Below are 10320 nucleotides of genomic sequence, written 5' to 3'. Positions count from 1 at the left end.
AAATGTGTGAAAGACAAATAGGAACAGATTTTTAAGCTATTTAACAGATGGAACTGGGCTGTGAGTGTGGCTCAAGTGGTAGAGCACCTGCTTAGCAAGCACAAGACCCTGAGTTCAAACCCCAGAACTACCACCACCAAAAAAAAACCAAAAACCAAAAAATAGATGGAACTAAAGGTGACTAGCTAGCTGTGGATGATGACTACCAGACCTGATAGAGCAGCAAATGGATTGTAGTGCTGTTTACAGAATGAGAACACAGAAGGAAGAGAGAAATTTTGGGAAAGGAAAAGAAAAACTATTTAGTTCTGGGATTTTTAAGCTTCTGTGTATTCTAAAAACCCAAGAAGATACATGGACCGAACTGAAATAAGATTTGTGATTTACCATCAAATTGGTAATGTGGAGATAAAAGAGACAAACCAAAGCATGCGCACGGAGTGGGAAGATGATCAAGGTCATGTACAGATGAAGAGTATCTTGCAGTTAAACCTGAAATGTCTTCAGAGATGGTGAGAACCTAGCACACGAGTCCCAGAAGCCAAAAGAAGAGGAAATTGTGGAAGAGCACCTGCCTCACCAAACGAGGCCCTGAGTTCAAATGAGAGAGAGAGAGAAAGAGAGATGGGGGAAGAAAAGAGGGAGAGTAGTGGTATACAGGTTGAATCCTAACCCAAAAATCCAAACTCCAAAATACTCCAGAATCCAAAAGTTTTGCATCCCAACGTGAAAATTCAATATCATGAAAGTTTGTTTCATGAACAAAATTAATATAAATATTGTATAAAATTACCTTCACAGCTGGGCTTGGGGGTCCACATATTTGTAATCCCAGCACACAGAAGGTTGAGGAAGGGAATGGAGAATTCAAGGCCAGCCTAGACTACATCACAAGACCCTGTTCCAAAAAATTTTTTCTTCAGCCTATGTGTATAAGGTATATGTGAGACATAAAGGAATTTTGTGTTAGACTTGGGTCCCACCCCCAAGATCTCATTATGTATATGAAAATACTACAAAACCCAAAAGAATCTGAAATCCAAAACACTTCTGGTTTCAAGCACTTCAGATAAGAATGATAAGTTAACTGGCTAGGCACCAGTGGCTCATGCCTATAAGCCTAACTACTCAAGAGGCAGAGATCAGGATGACTGAGGTTCAAAACCAGTCCCAGCAAAAAGTGTGAGAAACCCTACCTTGAAAATACCCTACACAAAACAGGGCTGACAGAGTGGCTCAAGTGGTAGAGCGCCTGCAATGTCAAGCATGACACCCTGAGTTCAAACCCCAGTACCATAAAAATAAATTAATGAAATAAAATAAAAGTCAACTGGTATTACAGGGTCTCACTTTACAGCCCGGGCTGGCCTTGAACTTGTAATCCTCCTGCCTTAGCCTCCTGAGGACTGGGATTATAGGCATGAACCATCATGCCCTGCTGGAAGCAAGCATTGTTCAATGATGTGTAAGACTGAGCATCATTTAGTATGTTTTCTTATTTATCAAACATTATTATTATCATATATTATTATTAACAAAACAATATGAGATACCACTTTGTTTTAATTTATAAGACCAAGTGAATTTTTTAAGTTTAATGTCTCAAGTTGTAATATAAAGGAGCAGGGATGTTCATACTTTATTGGTAAAAGTATAATTAGTATAATTTCAGAAGAGCAATTTGATAGTCGCATATCCCCAGAGTATCATCCAGGGACAAGGGATAACATGGTATCAAGGTTAAGAGGCGTGGATTCTGGAGCCAGAGTCCTGATTTTATTGGTTCTATAACCTTGAACAAAAACTTATTCTAGTTCTCATTTTTCTCATTTATAAAATGATTACAATAATATCATCCCCACAAAACTGTTGGAAGCATCAAAAACGGCCAAGGAATGCAAAATTTTGGGCAAATAGCAAGGACCAGCTATTTTTTTTTTTTTTTTTTTGCTGGAGATCATTCTTAGACTTTTATTGATTAGTAAAAATTTTACTCACTAATTACTATATGTCAGGCTCTGCTCTAAGATCTAAATGGCATGTTCCCTTAACTAGTTTGTATTAGGTAGGTACTGTATTTTACAGTTTTCTTGTCTCATCTATCTAAAGTATCTAGGTAGATAAATTGTATACAAGACTTAATACATTTCTACTAGATGATTGAAAATATGTTACTCCTTATATTCTTCCATAGGGGATGGTCACCATACTCAGATTGAACACTAGCTTTTGTCCTCCTCTTCTTTATTGAAAACCTTTCCTTATTTTACCTCCAAGGAATGCAACAATAACTGGTCCCAGCAATAGGGAACATGGTCAAAGCATTACACTTGGAATTAACAGGCTGGTTTCAGTGCTAACTGTCTCTTTACATGCTCAATGTGACCTGGGGCAAGTCTCAATTCTTTCTGTCTCTTGGTCACCATTCCTGAGCAGGGAATAATTTATGTCATGTATGGCTCTCAAGGATTCACAAGAAGGCTTGCAGCCATCAACATCTTAGATAGAAATGTGAATTCTTATTCTTTTATTACAAAGTATTTGTTGGGGAAGAAAAATAAGGACGGGAAGGGCAAGAAAAGCTCATCCTAGTGACCTAATTTTCCCTATTTATGTGTGTCTGTCTTCATTTGTTGAAAAATTCTGTTCAGGGAAAATATTGTGAAGATAAACCACAACAGATTAAATAAAAGCAGACCTCTGTCCATTTTCATGTAAGAAGGAACAAACCGATATAAAAGTTTCACCATAAAGTGGGAGAGGAAGCTCATTTTTTTCTTTGTTGTTGTGGTTTTCTTTTGTTTGTTTTGTTTTTAAATTCTGGTCATCAAATGTAGAGTGAGATTTAAAGGCTGGAAGCAACTTTGACCTCCTGAAAACTGAGATCTCGAATTCTATTTCACAGTCCACATTTCTTTCATTGCCACTAGGGTCACAAATGTATTGTGAAAAAGAGAGGGAACAGCAGAGGGCCCCCTATGATCAGAACAATGGCTACTTAATAGAAAGTGATGTGAATGTTTAAACATAAAAGCCAAACAGTTGATGCGTGGAAGTTCCCTTACCAGGTACTGCTGTACAGTCACCTGAAGGGGGAAGCATGTCCTTGGATCCTAAGGGCTCTTTGTCAAAGACTTTCTTTTGTTGATAGATCCATACAGTCCTTTCACATCCCAAATGCCCTAACAAAAGGCAATCAGTGGATAAATGATTTTACATTCATTTAAACCAGGTAGGAATTTAAGTGTGAGAAAATCTTCACAGTATAGTAGTAAGTAAGATGTATTTTTTCTTTGTTTGTTTGTTTGTTTTTGGTGGGACTGAAGTTTGAACTCAGGGCTTCATGCTTGCAAAGCAGTTGCTCTACCGCTTGAACCACACCTCCAGTCCATTTTAATCTAGTTGGAGATGGGATCTCATGAACTATTTGCTGGGTTGGCCTCCTGATTTCAGACTCCCAAGTAGCTACCTTTGCCCAGCTGAGTAAACTGTTCTATATGAAATGAACACAAGAATGCTCTCCATTTTTGATGTGTGAACACATACACTCAGGAAACACTGCAAAAGAATATATGCTCATGTTAACAGTGACTATCTCTGAGTTATGAGATGTTTTTTCTTCCTTACATTTGTCATTTTTTTTTCCTTCTTAAACCAGAAGTAAAATTAGGGATATTGAGATGCTTCTGTGTAAAATGGTATGGTTTTTGTTTTAACAGACAGCAGGTTCTGTGACCAGTGGTGTAATGAGAATGCAATCAGGAAAATGAAAAGTTTTGCATTGCAGAGACCTGGAAGGAATCTGGTCAAAGACATTGGTAACAGAGGACAGAGTCGGCATTAGATAAGAGCTCATTATTTTATTTCTAAGACTAGTTTATGACTGTGAAATTTGGAATGGGCCTTAGGGATCAGGTAGAGTTATCTCAATTTACAGATGAAGAAACTGAAACCCAGGAAAGTAAAATGATGTTTTACCCAAATGAGAAGCTTGAAATCCAGGCTTCCTACACTGTAGTCCGTGGATTTTTTGTTTTGTTTTGTTCTACTCCATTGCTTCTGTAGTTACCTAGTTCTGTCTCTGTTTCAAATTGGATATGTCTGGAGATAACCTCTGAAACAGGACAACTATCCATGGCCGATTCTACCCCCATCCAGGGGAACTTTGGAAGACTGCATTTGTTCTAATCAGAAGGACAGGTGGGTCCTTCTGATCCTCTGAAATGAGATTCCAGGCCCCGGGCTCTGTCCTGGAATCTGCCTGAAGCTCTTTCTCTGGTATCAAAGATGACCTGGGGACAAGCTGTACTTACAATATCTGAGAGACTCAGGAGAAATTCTAGGGGCATTCTAGTTTGGATCATCTCCACTTTTCCACCAGTTATCATGGCAATGTTCCTGTGTTGTCTGGAAGTCTGAATCCCATTTCCAGAAAGGTCTTACCTCTCTGGCTTACTTATGATATAACCATTGGAGAAGAAAAACCACTTGAATGCTGCCTTCTATGAGCAAGTACCTACTGAGTGAGCACTGGTAAAGAATTCAACATGGTGTGGGCACTGGAGAACCTAGAAAGAACTTCAGGACATGTTTCTCTGTGGGAAGCAAAAACATGGCACCAAGCAAGAGGGAACAACCCAGGCTCACTCCTAACCAACCAGCTCTTGGTTAGCAAGTAACAGCTCTGATGCAATCAGGATAGATGCTGTGTTTCAAAGAGGAATTTATTTTAGGGAACTTGGTGTTTGGAAATTTCCCCAACAAAGAGAGGGGCTCAGCAGAGCTGAATCACTGTCTCACTGCTTTTCTGATAAATAAGTTCTTAGGATATAATATTATGTACCTACTATATGCCAGACACTCTTCTAAGTGCTTGTTCATTTACCCATTGAATTATCACAAGATCTCTGTAAGTTAGCAAGCTGAGGCCCAGAGAAATCAAGTAGCTTGTCCAAAATCTCACAGCTGATGAATGGGGGAACTCAGAACCTAAGCACTGATAATAGAGGAACTTTTTATTTTTATTTTTTTCCGTGTCCTGGTATGAATAGAAAGGTATTTGAAGAAAACATAGCTTTTGCCTTTAAATGACATCGCCTTTCCTGCCCACTGACGTCATGGTTATTTCCACCAGATCTCTTGTCCAGTGCAAAACAAGATGATCTTTTATGTCTAGTATGTGAAGACAGTTAATAAGGAGCCATTGCTGAGGCTGAGAGTTCAAAAGGTAGGTTTTAAAACCCTCACCTCTGCTCATGGAGTTCTGCTCATACACCCAAGATGAGTGAGTTTGGGAGCTAAATTACAAGAGGGAGGTGGGATTTCTTCATTCTCATTCTTAAGCAAAAGCTTTTGGGCATGTGCAGGAGTTCTTCAGCGTTTCCAATACCTCAGCCAGGTTTATGGGAAATTCAGAGAGGCAAGAATGATTCATCACCACGGTCATTAACAAAAACAGCAACAAACGATTATTGCCATGGCTTGCAAGTGTTCCCCAAGGACAATGTGTTTAAAAGCTTGGTCACCAGCCTGTGGCTGCCACGAGGTGGGGATCTTTAAGAGGTGGGGTCTAATGGAAGGATGTTAGGTTATTGGGGGCATGACCTTGAGGTGAAGGGGTATTGGGATTACAGCTCCTCCCTGTCTCTCTCTTTGTTTGCTAGCTGCCATAAGATGAATAGCTCTCTTCTGCCACACACTCTACCATGATATGCTGTGCTATCCACTGGCCTAAAGTAAAAAGACCAAGCAACCCATAGAATGAAACATCTAAAACCACCAAAATAAACCTTTCCTCTTTTTAAGTTGATTGCCACAGGTGTTTTGTCATAGTAACAGAAAACTGACTAGCACAGTTATTGAGTGCCACTATTGGGCAAGATGCCAACAGAGTTGTGTGGAACAGTATTGTGTGGAACAGAAATATGACCTCTGCCTCTATAAAATATGCAGTCTAGTAGTACATAACTGCCAATCAATACAAAAATTCACAAGTGCCATGAAGAACTATATTTCTGCTGCTGGATTTGATCAGTCTTTCTTTTTTTTTTTTTTTTTGAATTGCTGGAGTTTGAACTGAGGTCCCCATGCTTGCAAGACAGGTGCATTACCAATTGAGCCATGTACCCAGCCCTTTTCGGTTTTGTTATTTTTCAGGTAGGGTCTTTTTTGTTTGTTTGTTTTTTTGTTTGGCTTGGGTTGGTTTGGTTTGGACTGCAGTCCTACTCATGCCTTCTGTGTTACTGAGATTACAGGTATGCCAGCACATCCAGCTTTTTTGTTGAGATGAAGTCTCACTAACTTTTCACCTGAGCTATCCTTGAACCACAATCTTCCTCATCTTTGCCTCTTGAATAGCTGGAATTATAGGCGTAAGCCACCTTGCCTAGTCCTGTCTTATTCTTAACCAACTCCTGCATAGCTCCAAGATTGGCATTAAAGAGAAGGAGGCAGAATCACTGACTGACAGATGTGGCTGGGCTGCATTTGCAAGCAGAGTAGGCTTGAGAAATGCTACACTCTGATGGTCAGGGGAAGGTGGCCAAGCTAAAACTTGACAGTAAAAGAAGGTTTTTGAAATGACCTACTGAGAGGTAGGGAGGATGTAGAAAGAAGGGAGGGACTTCACCAATGCAGAAGAAGGGAGGCTGAGAACAAGGAGAAAGCAGAAGGTGAGCAAAAGTGTGGACCCAAGGCTTGGGTCTGTACTGAAGAAACAAAGCAAATGTCTGAGGTCACAGGTGCGAGACAACAGGCAGAGGAGTCCTCTAAAGTCATGTCCTGCCAGGAAACCTGCTGCTAAGGTCTAAAACAATAGGCTTCTCCCTAGGAAGCCTGGACAGAGGAAATCCAGACTGAGTTTGAAGGGACCTTGCTGCACAGATACGGAAGCTAGTTTCACAAGTGTGGTATATCCATCTTGTTTGGCTGTAAACCTTTTCAGTCCTGCTATCTCCACAGGCAGGGCTCTCTCTTCAAAAGACTTAGGGTGAGGAGCTGCTGGTTAGTGGGGTACAAGGTGCTGAACTTCTCCATCCTTAGTCTACTTACATATTCTTGAGTTTGCTGCCAGTGTCCCCCTTATAGGATCATTCCCAGTTTACAACAGTTTTAGTTATTTTTTAAAAGCACCTCGTTCCTCTGTTTCTGAAACCAGCCCTTCCTTTCTCTCACAGGTATAGAGATTCCTTACCTTTCTGGACACATTTTCAAGCCTACAGGTTCCCCAATACCATAGAAGCAGCTAACAGCCCAGCCTTCTTCTCAGAAGATTGTGACTTTTGAATCAAAAGTCAGAAGTTTGGGTACCAAGCCTTCCCTTTCTACGGCTGGGAGTCTAACATCTGCTAAATGTTAAGAGGAACTCAGAGCTGATCGTCAAATATTTGAACAGTGAGGGAAACAGGAAGCAATGAGAAATAAAAGCGCCGTCCAGATCTGAGTCATAAGACATCACTCGGGTAGGCCATGTTAGCCTCAGTCGAAGGCAAGTATAATTGGGTTATATGTTATGTGGCCTAGAGGAAAAGCTCTCTGTCTGAGAATGCTGAATGCCAGACATTTTTTCCTGGAAAGATAACAGAACCACTGTCAAAGAGCCTCGGACTTCCATCCTGGCGCTCTGGTTAGAAATCATGCATCCTTTGCAAGGATTCAGAGACCACCACAATACACCTAGATCGAGCTATTGCTTTTTACTGGTGACCTTTTACTTTTTAATTTTTTTCTACTATTATTTGTACAATAAAGATGTATCATCCCAATGTACATAAAGGTTTTTTTTTAGTTTAATTGTAACAAAATAAGCCTAAGATTTATCATCCTAACCATTTTTAAAGCTACAGTTCAGTAGTGCTAAGTATACTGACATCGCTGTACAACCAACCAATTTCTGGAAGTTTTTCAACTTGTAAAACTGAAACTTCATACCCATTAAAAAAACACTTCCCTTTCCCCTTCTCCTCAGTCTTGTAAACCACTGTTCTAACTTTCTGTTTCTACGAACTTGACTATTCCAAAGACCCCATACAGGTGGACCCATAGAGGGTTTGTTCTTTTGTGAATGACATTTCTTTGAGCATAATGTCTTCAAGATTAATCCATGTTGTAACACGTGTCACAATTTTCCTTCTTTTTTGCTTTTTTGAGATAGGGTCTCTCGCTGTAGCCCAGGATGACTTGGACTGTCAGTGCTCCTAACCTCACCTCCTGTGTACTGGAATTACAGATGTACATCACCACACCTGGCTTGTAATTTTCTTTCTTTTTTTTACATCATTGTCTATATCTACCACATTTTGTTTGTCCATTTATCTGTAAGAGGCTATCTGGGCTGCTTCCACCTTTTTTTTTTTTTTTTCCCCGGTACTGGTCTTGAACTCCTGGCTACATCTTGAGCCATTCTACCAGATCCCCATCCCCTTTTTTATGTTGGGTATTTTCGAGATAGGGTCTTGGGAGCTATTTGCCCAGGCTGGCTTCAAACTGTGATCCTCCTGATCTCTGCCTCCTGAGCAGCTAGGATTACATTGTGAGCTGCTGGCACCCAGCTGCTTCCACCTTTTGATGATTGTGCATGCTAATTAAGTTTGCATACATTTTTATATACTACTTTATGCTTGCCTTTAGCGTGTGTGTATGTTTGTGTGTGTGTCTGTGTCTTTTCCAAGTTGATAGATAGTCTTCATTACAGTCACTTTTCTCTGATTTAATGGCAACGTGACAATCTTCCAAATCCAGGTACTTAAATGTTTTCCTATTGCTGGACATGTGAGATGTTTCCAGTTTTTCCCTGAATGTGATAATAAAAATTTTGTAGTGATGATTCCTCATACCGCCCCCTAATATTTTAGCTTATATTCTTAGAAGAGATTACTAGGAAGTAAAATGACAGGGCCAAAAGAGATGAACATTTTATTACTTAAAAGTCAAAAATGGCTTTAGATAGCCAAATTGCTTTCTAAAGACAAAGGTATATATTTGTATAGCTACCAATAGTGCATATGAATTTCCTTCTGCCCATACTCACAGTCCTATTTTTTTACACTAAATAATTAACTAGAGGAAGATGAGAACTCTTTCCTTTCTAGTATACAACACTCCAATCATTAACAGTGATTTCTAAGAACACCCCAGGCTGGTCCTGCCTGAGAGCACAAACAGTAAACAAACATAAATAACATATCATCCGCACTCAAGAGATGATAGCTATTCCATTACTGCTGTTTTTCTTATTAATACCAAAGTATGATGATTCTTCAGCTATATCTGCTTTCTCAGGCCCTTGGGTTCCCAAAACATGTTTTTTTAATTATGTGTGGATCACCTCCAGTTTGGTGGGGGTGTCTTGGAGCAAACTGTACTCAAGCCCCTCTCCACTAGACACAGCTGCACTCTGCTGGGGCTTGTCACAAACCCTCAGAACCAAAACTATACTGGGGGCCGACATGGTGGCAAAAGTGTTACCTAGACTCTAACAGGACACTGCCTTATTCCCAAAGCATTATTAGTCCAGCTCCTCCATCTTTTGGTCATAACCCTCTCTTTCCATGGAGACTTGGGTCACAGGGGAGTGTCAGGGGGTGTGTGCCATGTTCCTTGAGATAAGCAGAGCAATAGCATCCCAGAGATACCTACATCCAAATCCTAAAGCCTGTGACTATGTTGGTGGATGTGGTAAAAGGACTTGGCAGATGTATCATGCTAAGAGTCTTGAGATGGGAAGATGATCTTGGGTTAGTTGGGTGGGATCAGTGTAACCACAGGAGTCTTTGTGAGGGAAGGAGAGAGAGAGAGTTAGACATACTGTGTTGCAGGCTTCGAAAGTAGAAGCCAGCAACCAAGATCTGTAGGTGACCTCTAGAAGCTGAAGAAGGAAAGGAAACAGATTGTCCCCCAGAGACTCCAGAAGGAATGCAGTCCTGCTGAGACCTTGATTTTATCCCAGTAACAGCTACTTTGGACTTCTGACCTCTAGAACTGTAAGATAATAAATGCATGTTGTTCTGTGCCTCTAAGTTCCCAGTGCCCACAGGAATAATGCACTCTCTTAATGTCTGGTCTTCTCTTCCCATTTCTCTCTCCTGATTTCCGTTTTAAGCACTTCCCTTCTTTTTTAACCCTAGTTCACAAATCTTCATGAACGTGTTGATAGAGCCAGATAAAAAGCCTCACATATAAATATCTAGCATTGATGGCTGCTACAGACAATTTTGGATGCCTTAGCAAATCCCCAACTTATAACAGAGTTTTAAAACTGGGGAAATGGTGACATACAAGGTACTTTTGCCCTCAAATAAATCAGCCAATTTATTTGCATAG

Source organism: Castor canadensis, chromosome 14 (genome assembly GCF_047511655.1).
Source record: "Castor canadensis chromosome 14, mCasCan1.hap1v2, whole genome shotgun sequence".
Taxonomy (NCBI): Eukaryota; Metazoa; Chordata; class Mammalia; order Rodentia; family Castoridae; genus Castor; species Castor canadensis.
Note: the sequence above shows the minus strand (reverse complement) of the source record.